The sequence below is a fragment of the Chelonia mydas genome, chromosome 3 (genome assembly GCF_015237465.2).
Source record: "Chelonia mydas isolate rCheMyd1 chromosome 3, rCheMyd1.pri.v2, whole genome shotgun sequence".
Lineage (NCBI taxonomy): Eukaryota > Metazoa > Chordata > Testudines > Cheloniidae > Chelonia > Chelonia mydas.
Window position 1 is genome coordinate 61,497,845 of NC_057851.1, and position 15,197 is coordinate 61,513,041.

Sequence of the window (15,197 nt, forward strand, 5' to 3'; positions counted from 1 at the left end):
CCGTGTCTACACTACAAACTTGCATCTATCTAAGTTATGTTGGCATACAGCCGCCACAGTTAGTACATCACTTGTGCACATGCATGTGTGGCTCCTTGTGTGGGCCGTACACATACTCACCATGAATGCTTGTGTTAATGCAGAGGGCAGTGCACCATGGGTAAGTATTCCACTGTCTTTTAGCAAGTTTTTGCAATGTCTGATGGGGCCAAAATGAGTCACACAGGGTGACAGGAACATTGAGGTCAACTTCCCATGATGCAGTGTTCTCCCTCCCATAATTTCATATGCATCCCATCATTTTCATTTTCTTCTTTTCAAAATCCCACATCTCTCCTCGCTGTCAGCCATCTCTGACAGAAGCATGGAGCCTGCCTATCTCTGCACTATTGTCATGAGCACTGCAAATACAGGGTGCATGATCCTGCAGTATTTGCAGAGCCTCAAGAGGAGCCATGGAAAACATGATGATTCCTTGGAGGCCAGGTTGCTATGGGACATAGAAGGAAACAATTCAGGGTTGTTGGTGGCACTTATGGAGCAGCTGGAGATGGTGGAGTGCCAGTTCTCGGACTGAGAAATAAGCACCGTCTGTTGGGATCACATAGTAATGCAGGTTTGGGATGATGAGCAGCAGCCACTGAGCTTTTGGATGCTCAAGACCACATTCCTGGATCTGTGCGCTGAACTCACCCCAGCCCTCCAGCATGGAGACACCAAAATGAGACCTACACTGACAACTGAGAAGCAAGTAGTGATTGCACTGTGGAAACTTGCAATGCCAGATTGCTACCAGTCAGTAGGGAATCAATTTGGAGTTGGGAAATCCACCACCACAGGGGCTGTTGTCATGTAAGAGTACAGGGCCATTAATAGCCTCCTGCTATGCAGGACTGTGACTCTCGACAATGTGCAGGACATAGTGGCTGGATCTGCAGCAATTAACCCCCATATCAGTTAATTGGGGATAAAGGTGCTCTGAGGCTTCATGGATGTTTATGAAGTGCTTTGAGATCCTCAGGTTAAAAATCAAAGGAGTATTCTTTGTGGAAGCTCTTGGGATTAGATGCCAGTATAGCACAAGAACAAGAAGGTTAATTGTAGGGAGAAGTGTTCCAGCTCCAACAGTTACACATTTTATTTATATAGCACCTACTAGAAAAGCACCCTAAAGTGCTTTACAATTGCAAATATTAAATGCAGTGCACTCTAGATATAGGAATCACTGATATAAGAATCAATTGCATATAGTGATCAAAACCACTGGGACAAAATCATTCCTATAGAAACTAAAATACTCCACTTGTAAGAAGCAACCGCTTATAAGAATCAAATAATGTGGGACGGATGTGATTCTTACAGAAGGAGTGCACCGTAACTGCAAAGAAAAGTAGAGTTGGCATAAAGCCACAAATACAATTGCAACAGGGATAAATTTTCCCCAGATGTGTCAAATCAGTTCCTTCTACAACAGGAAGTTTTCTAAACCTACTTGAAAAGGGGCTAATTTGGCAGTCAGCCTGAGGAGAAAAGAAAGGCATTTCCTTAGTCCTACTGCCACAGAGGTACAAACATGGATAGTACCCACCTGCTTTCGCAAGATCCAGGTTCTAAAAGTTCACAACCCTAGAGAAGTTGGAGGGTAAGATGAATATAGAAGCCAGGAACTCAGCTAAATCAGAACTCAGCTGCCACTCCCTTCTTGAACATTTTCTTAAAACTCAGATCAACCTTTTGATGTTTCAGAGTCTGGCTACAATTTTGCCATTATTTTTCATTTTTGCATGACTCTGCCCTCTGGGCTCCAGCTGGGACTGAAAGGACAATATGAGAGGTGGTTTTCTCAGTATTTTTTGTCTGATGTGAAGTAGTAAGTTCCACAACTCTCACGAGAGCTTGTTTTTGTAAGATTCCCAGCCCAGGTTTTCAGATAAGCAACTATTTCTTCTCTGAATCAAAAAACCAAGCCTTTTGAGGTTTGTCCAATTGTCCACCACTACTTAATACTAAAATGTATTTCTCCTGTTTTTCACTGAAACGTTGCTTGGATAGAATTTTTCCAATTTGCTCTAATGAACACTCTGAAATCTCCTGCATTTCAGTATTATATCAACAGAGAGTTGAGTGAAGTGCATGGATTTTATTGCATGACGGCAGAGCTGTAAGATGAAACAAGCATATAGTAGAAGTGCATAATCCTACATATTTGCCCTGGTGGAACTGCAGAAGAAGTTATTAGTATAAAATAGGAGGATGGAGAAAAATCGGTGCTTTGTTGAATTCCATCTACAAAAGTGCTTGCTTTGTTTTTATCAGGCACAGAAGTTAGAAGCTGCCTACAAATCTACTTCCCCATAGCTACAATCTTATTTTCACAGAGGAGGAGGGGCTCGAGCTTTTTACTAGTAGTTATCTTTCAAAGGCATGCTCTTTATAGTATATCAAACAACTGACCATGTTTCTGCCAAAAAATATCAAATGCTTTGGAGACATTAATCTGAAAGCAATCTTGTTCACAATTGCATCACAGGTGTTCACTTACTTTTTTTGTTGTCAAATATACTATCTGCAGCTGTAATCAGATGAGTATGACCTTTTAGAGGCTTTTGCAGATGAGGAAACACCCTTTTTAAACAGGCAGTTTATCTTTAGATAAGAAGGAGAAAGGCTTCATTTGTTGTTGTATAATACTATTACAGTGCATGTACGTAGGTTCCATAACAGGATAGGAAAAGCAAGCCAAATCTTCTGCACAGGATCTTGATGATCTCCAGGATGTAGGAACACACCCTTTAGTATATATATGTTTAAATTGACTCACTGGGTTCACAGTGTCACACAACACTTTTCATTAGGATTGGACAAGTGACAGGAAGAGTTTACTAAAGTACAATCGCTTCTCGTATCTCCAGCTTGATGGAGCATGCCTAGTTTACCAACAGCAAAATGTTTACCAATAAAATATAGCTTCTAAATGTAATCTTTGTACATATTTCATATTCCTATGATGCAGTCATTTAAGCAATGGTAAACATGTGTCTACACTCCAAAGCAAAGCAAGTCAGAGTTAGCATTGCCACTCCATGATGATGTCACTCTGTGTCTGCTGCTGCTGAGCTCTGAAATCACTCTGCGGAAGATTGTTATATCTACAGCATGCAGGGGGTTATGACCATTTCAGTAAGCATGACTAGTTTCTCTTTAGCTGTTCTTTAAAGGCAATGAAGGAACACTTGTAATTATAGCTGGGCAAGCAGAGGCAAAACATATTCTCAAACGTTTTGCAACCTCTAAGCAGATCTTGTATTCATGACAATAAATTGGTTATTTGAACGCTTGGTTTGAACACTTAATAGCTCAGAAGTTCATCCTAACCATACAGTCTCTAGGCTTTGGGAGTGAACGGTGGCAGGGAATGAGTGAGGAGAGAAAAGGTCCCAGGACAATTTGTGAAGAGGACAAGGATATGCAGCAGTACCCTTCACAGCTGAGACATAGCCCACATGTAATTACTACATTGTTTGCAAGAGTGACAGCAGCAACAGAATAGGGACATTTGATCATTGCATTTAACAAATATTAAAGTGTTGTATATGGCAGAACACTCAACACAGCAATTTTTCCAACCTTCATCAGCCCACCACCCTGCTCCCCACCTAGGGGCCTGAGACTGAGGCAGCTAATTAAACAAGCTAGACCGGATATACAACCACAACCAATAGGACTGCACACATGCATGCAAATAAAGTTAGACAGCATGGCAACAGACAACTGAATGGGAATTCTCCTTGATAGCCAATAAATCTGGCTTATCTGTCTCTCAGTTAGGAAGAAATCCAGGGTTTTTTTAACATCTTGGTCTATGTTTGCAGACAAATATATTGTTCCTTTTTATGGAAGAGGAGAAAGGAAAATGTTTGAAGTGACCAGATTAAATTCCTAGATCTGTTTATCTTCTGATCATTCTCTCTCTCTAAAATCCTCCCACACTTTCCCCAACTTAAACAAAAGCACAATTAGCTGATAAGGCATAGTACTTCTTGATAAAAAAAACGAGGGCACCCACTCAAGGAATAAAAATATTACAAGGTATACGTCTGTAGCAGGGCTCACCCAACCCAGCATTGGGCCCATCCACTGCCTCTGCTTCCCCTTCCTGGGCTCCCAATAGCCACACGCAGGCTCTCATGAGCCCTATATCACCCCTTTCCTGGGCGCTGGTTTATTAATTAGCTCAACATCGACTTAAAACCAGTTTTTCCACAACTCTACAGTTCCCTCAACCCCTTCCTGGTCTCAATAGCTCCTTCCCAAAACCCAGGTCCTATTACCTGGAGTTTCCCAAGGTCTCTTCCTTTTAAGGCTTCTTCTTTCTACCTTCCTGGAAGTTAGGTCCAGCCAGGCTATTTCACCTGGCTGGTGAGGAGAGCCCATTCCCAGGTCCTGTCTGACCCAGGGTCTCCTGCAGGACCCTTCCTACTCCTTTCAGATCTCTCTGCCCTCTGGAGAGTTGCCATCAACCTGCCACTTCTTCAACAAACTCTCCAAACATTGACTGACTGAACTCTCAGGCTGCTCTTATATTTCTCAGCAGGTCTGGTTTCTAATGACATGTTCCCATCCCATGACACCTGGACGGTAAAGTAAACTAGTCACGGGGGAGTCTGAACCCAGGACTCCCTTAAAGGGCCAGCTCATCCTGTTACAGCTCTGATCACACAAATATGAAACATTTGAAGCAGTACAGCAAAGAGGTCACAAAGAACCCACATGCCAAACTTCATTCTCAGAAATAGTCAATGAGCAACTCTGAACAACAGTCATAAAATCATCATTTGTCTGTGGACAACATGTGAAGAGGAAAAAGGGGCTAAATATGACAAATATATGTTATGAATAGTTCAATGTACTCTACATGCAGGCCAGATATAGGAGCAGAATCAGTCCTTCTCTAACCAACTACCTTAAATCTCAGAGATCTAAGGTCAGCTGGCATCAATCCGACAACACTGAAGACAACATGCTCCATTAAAGACAACAGAGTTGCACTGAGTTACCCCAGCTGAGAATCAGGCCAACAGTGCTCTTTTACAGAAAATACATTAAGAAACCCTTCCACCTTCATATTCAATTATAAACAAGTATTGACGAGAAATACTATGCAAAGATATTCAAAGGCCATGCAGGTTACTTTGGAAATAATACTGAAAAATATTTTGTTTATGCGACAGTGATTGAAGGCCTTTTGCTAAAGCCTTCTAGGCATCCTCAATTGGTCTTTAGGGAGTCCAAGATGTACAACTGGAGTAAACCTCTCTCAGAGGTGTCAAGACACACACTTTTGTCCGTGGAATCCAGCCATGAGAATTCAAGTACAGAAAAGGTTATCTTGGGATATAACTAATCAAAATTCCTGTGTTCTTGGTGAATGAGCAGTCATTTTCAACTGTAAGACTTCTGTTTTCTTCTTGATAGTAAGTGCATCAAGGGTGAAGTAGGATAAGCCACTGGCTGATTTATATTCACATGGTCAGCCTCCTTGAATTTGGATGATGTACCTCTTATTCACTGTCAGCATCCAGTTTTCCTTTGGTCAACTTCTTATTGTCATGCATTCTAATATCTTTGCCATGTACATTTGTCATAGCAATAATGTTGAACAGGTGTAACTAAGGCAGAATTTGGCCCGAGGTGTCATTCATTAACTCTTTAATATATAACAGTTCATTATAGTAAATGCCGTAAATACCTACTACTGGATGTACCAGACTTATACGCAGAGCCATAATTGAATAACTAGAGTTAGTCAACACCATTGCCATGTTGACCAGAAGAGGTGCTATACAAAGTGAGGCACTCCTTCTCAACAAGTGCTGGGAGTGTTGTTTTTACAACACTCCCAGGAGCCTGGGTCAGATTCAGACAAGTTATAAATTGATGCATCTCCCAGGGAAGTTTCTTGTTGACCAGTGAAGAGCAAAATAACCAGTGGTGTAAACTGGTCAGAAAAAAGTGTAAGTAATACATATTAATAGTATAATTTGCATTAATGTGATATTCAGTAGGTGTGAAATTTTAGTGGAGCATTTGCAGAACAGCAGGAGGTTTGAAGAAGAGTGACAAAAATGATTGAGGGAATGGAAAAGAGATTGAAAAGACTGGGATTGTTTAGCTTAGAAAAGGCAGTGAGAAGTTGGATCCAGAGCTTCTGTTCTTTGTCTCAGAACACAGGGGATCAACTAGATCAAGAGGTGGCATATGTACAACTCATAAATGAAAATATTTTTTCACATAAAGTGTAGTTAGACGGCATAACTCCTTGGCCTCAGTGAAAGGGCTGCACACTTACAAGGATAACAAAAATATCCAGAATTGTAATAATTAATGTTAACAAATAGTTTTGGAAAGGATATAAAACCTCACATTTCGGGGTTTATACCAATGTCTAGCCATTAGGAATTAGGATGAGAACTTCCTTGTGAACAGATTATCCCTTTGTGATGGGATCCCCAGGGTGCAGTCTGGAATGGTGGGACCGATGTGCCCCCTTAACTCTCCAGCCTGGGCTGTCTCTCACAATGCTTTCCTAGTGACAAGCAGCAAACCCTTCCAGGCCCTATTTCACTCAGCACAACCGCACACGGGGCCCCACACGCAGCTAGATTGCATGAATGCTCCCAGAGCCACTCATGAATCACACAGAGAAAGGCACCAGCCAAATGGCCCCCAGCTCCCAGCCTTGCACCTCAGGAATATACCATCTTGCACTGCTCAAGACAAGCAGTGCAAATTTATTAAGTGGTTCACCACTTCATCAATGGAAAGTGGACATATATCAGCCTTTGCAAACCTGAGCTGATTCACCACACGCTTCAGGGGAACTCACTGGTAAAGATAAACAGTTAAACAAATGTATTGAAAACAAAACATAAATTTTGAGTGATTATAAGTGATAGGCACAAAGTCAGCATGGTTAGCAAAATAAAATAAAATAAAATATATGCATGCAGATTAAACTCTCAACCCTATTAGACTGGACAACATCTAGATTAAGCAGTTTTTCTCACCCCACTGGATATTGCAGTTCACAGTACATAGGTTTCACCCTTGAAACCTGCACCAGTCGCCTCCATTGAAGTCTTAAGTCTTCTCGGTGTCCTTGTTGCTTGCATCATAGGTGGGGGCAGGAGAAAAGCAAAGCATGGGCCTCCTGTGTTGTTTTATACCTTTAGTCCATGTGCTCGGAGAACACAAGTCCAGGCATGTCTGGTGGGCATTGCTGAGTCCCTAGGCAAGGTTGAGCAATTCCCTTGCTGTGGCTTTATGTAGGTGAGTCATTGAATTGTAGCTCCCTTGCTGGACAATGGCTGTTGATGGTTGTTTGACACCCTGCCTAGGCATTGGTTACTTTCATTGCTGTTGTCTCTGGGGGGTTCTTGCACCTTCTTTTCAAGCATCTGGTTTGGGCTACTGTCACAGACAGGATACGGGACGACACTGACCTTAGGTCTAACTCAGGATGGCAATTCCTATATTCCTATGAAGGCTATAACATATCACTGAGGGGACGAGGATGCATCAGTAAAACCTGCTCACAGAACAACGTAAGATAAAATTGCATCTTTAACATTTATTCATCATTCACACTCCATTGAAGAGCAAGAAAACCTGCAGCACTGCCCTCTCCGTTATGCTGAAGAATATTCCCTAACCTTCATTATGGTCCAGAATTATGGATTAGTGGGGGTCTGATGCAATTTGCCAAGGACAGCTCCCTACTAACCTTCCAAACATAGTTACACGGTCAGCCTTGATGGCATTACTTAGTGATTTTGGGTCAGGCTTTTTTCCCAGCACACACTCACTAACTGTTGAAGAGTTAACAAAGAATAAAAGAAGGGGGTGTAGCATGGGATGGGGCAGAGAGGAAAACAAAGAGGACCGATATGGGAAGGTCAGGTGATTTTGTTTTTAAATTGTAAATCTTCAATGCAAGAGCCCTCTCCAAAAGAAACTGTCTTACACATTTTTAACCCTTTCATAACCATCTCTTTAATTTAAAAAATGTACTTAGGAGCATAACTTGTGCTTAGGTCCAATGACTTAAATGGAATGACACTGATATACACTATCTGAGGATCTGGCTGAAAATATTATCAATAACCATACTAAACATGATTTAAAATCTATACATAGCCCACATGTTGTAATTAAAAACATTGAGGGAGGAGTTGAAATCCTGTTTGTATGTTTTGTGAACATGAGATTTTAAAACAAAATCAAAAGCTCTAGTTGGCTTTGGATTTGAAGGCATTCCATACACCCTTTATAACCATGAGTAAGGACTTTTCATGTTCAGTGGAATTCTGCAGACAGAAAAGAATTACCATATTACCACTTCAGAACCTGTAATGGAAACCTGCATCGATCTTTCCTTGATCTCTAAGACCCTTCTTAAAAATAATAATGCTACCACACTTACAATGATTTGTTTAAAAGGGATTAAATGAAAAATCAGACCCACGGTGTCTCAGTAGAGTATGTTCCAGATACAGTATTAAATTGACACTGCGTTTTAGTAGGTTTAGGAATGCTCAGTAAGCCAAACTCCGCATTGGCATATACAGGCCCCACATCATGGAGCCGTGCCTATTAACACCAATGCTAAACTTGGCCCAATGTATTTACTCTAGGAAAACACAAAGCTAAAACTGGAAACGCCGCCACCTCCCATGATAAGTACCATGTTCAGCCCTTTCCTCCTGTGGCAGGAACTGAAAACAAATTGTAACAAAGTCAAGCAAAAATTAAAGCGACATAATTGACCTGAAATCCCAAAATAAGTGAAGAGTAGTTTCAGGTACTACACCTCTCCCTGAATCATCCCGGATAGTGTTGGTGGTTTTACAGTCACAATTCCCCAATTGCACCCCATCCCAATTATTAAAAATGCTTTTCTTTCCCTTTTTGCTGCCTGAAAGACCACCACCAGCATGGGGAACTGACGGTGAAGCCAACTACAGAAAGTGCCGCCAAATGCACAAAATACAAAAAACAGAGAAAGATATTTTCTCTCTTCTTTCAGCCGCATTAATTTAATTGGTTACTTGTAACAACAGGAGGTAAAACACATTTTCAGACAGATGTTGAGATCAGTTTTTCAAGTTGACAATGTCCCATTAACACTAGCTATGGAATTTCAACAATGCTGAAGCAACAAGATCTTTAACATTGAGTTCTTTCTCATTGTAAAGCAAGATTTAGCTGTTAGCAGGGGAAGTAAGAAAAGCAAGTCCTGTGGAGAAAATGCAATGATTGCCATTACGTTTCAGTAGCACAAAGAGGAAGAAAAAGGAGTTATGTGATGGCCACACTGTAGCAGCCACACAGGGCTGTTTATGGGCAAGTTGAATTAAAGCCCATGTAAAGATTTCTGATTAATAGACAGAGGGTCCTGCAAGCGAAGAGTCTGATAAATGATCATTTTCCTCCATTTTCGCAGAAAAGTTAAAAGAAAAGGAGGACTTGTGGCACCTTAGAGACTAACCAATTTATTTGAGCATAAGCTTTCGTGAGCTACAGCTCACTTCATCGGATGCATGCAGTGAAAAATACAGTGGGGAGATTTTATTTTCCACTACATGCATCCGATGAAATGAGCTGTAGCTCACAAAACCTTATGCTCAAATAAATTGTTTAGTCTCTAAGGTGCCACAAGTACTCCTTTTCTTTTTGTGAATACAGACTAACACGGCTGCTACTCTGAAACCAGTATAAAGTTAAAAATTCTAAACAGACCCATCCAAGCAACAAGCTCTTAATTGCACTTTGGTTTAATCCCTGCGAATGAACTGACACTGAGCAAGAAAGCAGATCTCCCTTAACCCGCGTGGTCTCCATCTCTATAAGAGAGTAGGCTCTCTCAGGCATTGCTCTCGCTCTCTCTCGCTCTCTCTCTCTGCAAGAGGGAAGCCCCCCAAACCCTGGATGTGCTTGTGTTCCTTTATATGCAGTACAGCCTCCTCTTAGTCCTACTGAAGTTAGTTATGGCTTGTACAGAACTTTAAATATAAAGCACTATGGGCCATGGCCCAACTCACTTGATTGCACAGGAGAGCAAGGGAGTGTAAGGCACCTCTTTCTGGGAGGTAGCAGAAGAGTGGGAGACATAGCCAAGCCTCTGTGTGGCCTGTGCAGAGCCACTGTTCCCTAACACCACATCTGGGCAGGACAGACTGGAGTGTGAGCCGAGTTATTTCTGCTTCTCCCAACATGTCAGCCAGGATATAGCTGCACTGCTGCTCTGGGAACAGGGTGGGTAAGGTGTAGGGTTTGCCAGGTATAGATCTGGTGCATGGTACCTGAGCAAGGGGGAACCTGGAAAGCTGACTGTTCCTCTCAGCGTCACCATCTGTCTTCCCGTTTGAGGCAGTGCATTGCTCAGAGTTCACGGCAGAGCCGCAATTTAGCCCGATGTAACACTAAGTATTAGAACACTGCATGGTTTAACAGCAATACATTTAATTGAACACTCCTCATAGAATTAGACATTAGATATAAAAATTCTTTGTGGTATTTCAAGGCTAGAAACACCACAGCTATTTATGGATTTGGTTTTGAACTCTTTGGGAAGTGCTCAGTAAAATCTGGATAACTAAAGAGATAGTTTACCAACAGTTTCCCAGGAGGGAGAAATAACCAATCCCAGTTATATACACAGCAACAAAATATAATCTTAATCTCTTCAAAGCATATCTATTTGCAAAACTTTAATAATCACAACCAAAAATATGGTTGGAGCTGTAAAGATTTAGGAGCAATTAACCACACATTACATCTGTCAAAAAATCCTCCTTCCACCAAAGATATATATCTAGTGCTTGGCACACGGGTTGAGAGTTAAGAGTCCTGAGTTCTAGTCCCGTCTCTTCCACTGTCTCTGCATAGTATTGAGTAAGTCACTTAGGAGACTAAACAACTTTGCAGATCTGAGATTTAATGGCTTGTTGTTTTTCCCATCTGTAAAATAAGGATAATACTACTTGCCTACTTCACAGGCTTGCCAAGAGGCTTAGTTCATTCAGGTTTGTAAAAGCGGTCTCTGATCCTTGGATACAGAGCCTATTCAGTTCATGACATTATTATAATTATCATCTAGGTCCAGGGGCAGGGGGAAACAAGCTCAATTCTTAGTGTACTGCAGACATATATATCTCCTCCAGCACTGAAATATGGCTTCCTTGCCTAACCTTCATCACAGTAATGTGTGTTAGACTGTAACTCCTCCACTCAACCCATTTAAAAAAAAATACAGCTCTGAACACAACTTAGCTAATGGAGTTTTTAAGTTGTCCTGTTGAGCTGATAAAATCATTAATCCTATCTTTTCAGTATCAACCCAGTTTCTAAGTTTTAAACTTGCTTTTATTTCTAGTTGGGTAGCAAACAGTGCAATTGTACCAATGCAAGTTAAGCAAACATTGCACAATATCTCCACCTCCAGCTGAGATCGTTAACCTACTGGAAACTTTGCATTAGGCAGGTTACTGTAATTGAATCTTGAATACACAAAGTCGTTATAAAATGTAGCAACAGTGACTCTACTTAATGCTTTGGGTTTTCTTTTAAGATAGCAATTTTCTCTCCTTCAGTGCCCTCACTGCCCTGAGCTGAACAAGAGAGTTAATTGTTGTTTGCACAAGTTTCTTGAGATGTTTACTTCATACTCTTCTTCCACTTTTCTCCTGGTCTCAGATATCAATAGCAAAATTCATACAGTATTGAAAACATTTATTGGAAAGAATCCTGGTACTCAGCTCATGAGCAATAAGATGCACTGAACAAAATATTCAAAGATCTTTATTTAAGGCAAAATTTGATTGTCACAGACCATCCTTGGGCCTTCCTTGGTTCTGCTCTTATGGATATTAAATCCTGAACCTAGAAATAAAGGGGAACTTAGTTACATGTTAGGAGTGGAAGGCTCTGGAAGAACACTGAACAGACCAACTCATGCTTGTGTATGAGCATGGTGTTGAGCTGTTTTAAAAACACTGACGGCTGGTGTGCAAGGGCCGTGATTTTGGGGAAACAGCAAGGTGAGGGAGGGAGAAAGTGTCCAGAAGAGATAGAAAGACAGAAAGAAAAGTTTCTTCAGCAGATGGGGAGAAACCTCTGGAACTGAGTCTTAACCACAAAAGCTACTGAGAACCTGCAGCATGATGAGAAGACAGAGCAAAGTAACACCACCACCGGACATGGGCTCCAGAGAGAGGAGCATCATTCTGGGCGCAACTTTAGTCATAGAAACAATTAGGGTTGACTACATTCTGATGAACAATTATTTAATGTATTTAAAGGAACAGATGTCCATAGTGTACATAAATAAACTCACTCAGAGAATCATTCAATTCATTCATGGAATATGGATATAGAACACAATAAAGACCTATCAGTTCATCTTGTTGTTCCCCCAGCATTCCTCTTACACTATACTTTTCAATTCTTCATTTAGTCTAGTTTTCGATGCCTGAAGCAATGAGGGTTCTGCCACTTACTTTGTATTTAGTCTTTAGCTCTTTAGTCTTACAGTGGACCTAACATTAGAACATTTTCCCTCAAGTTCAGCCTAAATGGTCCCCTTTTGTAGTTTCATCCCATCAGTCCTACTAGAGCTGGTCAAAAGATGCTGGACATTTTTTGTCATGTTTTCCTTGAGATTTTGGAAATGTTCAACCAGCTCCAACTCCTAGATACCCCTTTTTACTACCTTAAATAATTCCTCTACATCCTTACAATTTACATCCTTTCAGACAGTTATGCCTTTTATTTCATCATCAGTTAGCCAAGCTGTATAGTTTTCTTGTTATAATTTCTTATATGTTCATCCATCCAGTTCACCAATACTTTGTGTTGCTCTCTCTGAATTTTCTCCAGTCTTTCTGCTGGTGAGATTCTGAGAAATACATATGCTAATCAAGGTGTGACTTTACATGAGCTAGAGAAGAAATCTCACATGGATGTGAGCATGGATTCACCAAGGGAAGGTCATGCCTGACTAATCTAATCGCCTTTTATGATGAGATTACTGGTTCTGTGGATGAAGGGAAAGCAGTGGATGTATTGTTTCTTGACTTTAGCAAAGCTTTTGACACGGTCTCCCACAGCATTCTTGTCAGCAAGTTAAGGAAGTATGGGCTGGATGAATGCACTATAAGGTGGGTAGAAAGCTGGCTAGATTGTCGGGCTCAACGGGTAGTGATCAATGGCTCCATGTCTAGTTGGCAGCCGGTGTCAAGTGGAGTGCCCCAGGGGTCGGTCCTGGGGCCGGTTTTGTTCAATATCTTCATAAATGATCTGGAGGGTGGTGTGGATTGCACTCTCAGCAAATTTGCGGATGATACTAAACTGGGAGGAGTGGTAGATACGCTGGAGGGGAGGGATAGGATACAGAAGGACCTAGACAAATTGGAGGATTGGGCCAAAAGAAATCTGATGAGGTTCAATAAGGATAAGTGCAGGGTCCTGCACTTAGGACGGAAGAACCCAATGCACCGCTACAGACTAGGGACCGAATGGCTAGGCAGCAGTTCTGCGGAAAAGGACCTAGGGGTGACAGTGGACGAGAAGCTGGATATGAGTCAGCAGTGTGCCCTTGTTGCCAAGAAGGCCAATGGCATTTTGGGATGTATAAGTAGGGGCATAGCGAGCAGATCGAGGGACGTGATCGTTCCCCTCTATTCGACACTGGTGAGGCCTCATCTGGAGTACTGTGTCCAGTTTTGGGCCCCACACTACAAGAAGGATGTGGATAAATTGGAAAGAGTCCAGCGAAGGGCAACAAAAATGATTAGGGGTCTAGAGCACATGACTTATGAGGAGAGGCTGAGGGAGCTGGGATTGTTTAGTCTGCAGAAGAGAAGAATGAGGGGGGATTTGATAGCTGCTTTCAACTACCTGAAAGGGGGTTCCAAAGAGGATGGCTCTAGACTGTTCTCAATGGTAGCAGATGACAGAACGAGGAGTAATGGTCTCAAGTTGCAATGGGGGAGGTTTAGATTGGATATTAGGAAAAACTTTTTCACTAAGAGGGTGGTGAAACACTGGAATGCGTTACCTAGGGAGGTGGTAGAATCTCCTTCCTTACAGGTTTTTAAGGTCAGGCTTGACAAAGCCCTGGCTGGGATGATTTAACTGGGACTTGGTCCTGCTTTGAGCAGGGGGTTGGACTAGATGACCTTCTGGGGTCCCTTCCAACCCTGATATTCTATGATTCTATGATTCTATGATTCTCACTTCTCTTCTCTGTGATGTGATGTCCCTGTCTCTAAATACAAATAATGCATAAAATGCTTTTATGATCCCTTCCACTGCATAAAAGTGGACCCCTGGACTGATCACACTACCTCAGCTAATGGCCCACTACTCAGCTATAGAAACTTAGAGAAAAGTTTGCATGAGATAGTTTGAAACAAACATAAGCAGAGCCTTTTTCTCAGCATATGTTGTGTCTACATATCAAACTGCTGTTTACTTTACATTCATGGTTATGCTGAGGCAACATGTAACATGCTGTTCCTTTGTTTAGAATGTTGGCTCTAAAAGGTGCCAGTCTTCAAGACAGATGTGTATTGTTCTTAATTTCCTTCTGGCATATGTGCCTCGCAGCTGTAATATTCCCCATCCTGCCAGATGCATCTAGGATGTGACAACACAACTGTTTTAGTAAGGTGTGCAAAGATTACCTAGTCTTAAACTGTCCTCCTGGGTTGCTTCAGCATTTTCTTCTGTGGCCATACCTAACACTCCCCCAGTCTGCCATAAATGAGATACCTGGAACTCTTCAGCACTTCCTTAATTTTTATCAATTTACAAATGTGTTTTTGCTTTGCCAGTCTGGATTGATGTTGTCAGTGGATGCTGCTACTGTTCTCACAACCTTTAAAACTTTTAAAATGTGCCCTAAATTCCTGCAAAATGGCTGGCTCATTCCACATTGGTATATGTACATATCACAAACATTTAGGTCTCAATCCAACTCCTATTAAAGGCAATAAAAATGTTTCCACTGAGTTTAATGGAAGCTCTATTGAGCTCTATTGAGCCTGATTCAGTAATGTACTTAAGCATATGTCCAACTGTAAACACGTGAGTAGCCCCAATGAATTCAGTGGGGCTACTCAGATGTGTAAACACCA

General features: G+C 41.5%; 2 long non-coding RNA genes across 2 annotated transcripts in view; one reads left to right on the forward strand and one right to left on the reverse strand.

Moving 5' to 3' along the window:
• The window catches only part of LOC114019298, a 96,870-nt gene that overhangs the window by 58,110 nt on the left and 23,563 nt on the right, over nucleotides 1-15,197 (forward strand). The window lies entirely within an intron of this gene.
• The window catches only part of LOC122464984, a 64,895-nt gene continuing 64,014 nt past the window's right edge, over nucleotides 14,317-15,197 (reverse strand). The window contains exon 3 of the long non-coding RNA XR_006289465.1: nucleotides 14,317-14,697. This is a non-coding gene — a long non-coding RNA (uncharacterized LOC122464984). The remainder of the gene's footprint in view (nucleotides 14,698-15,197) is intronic.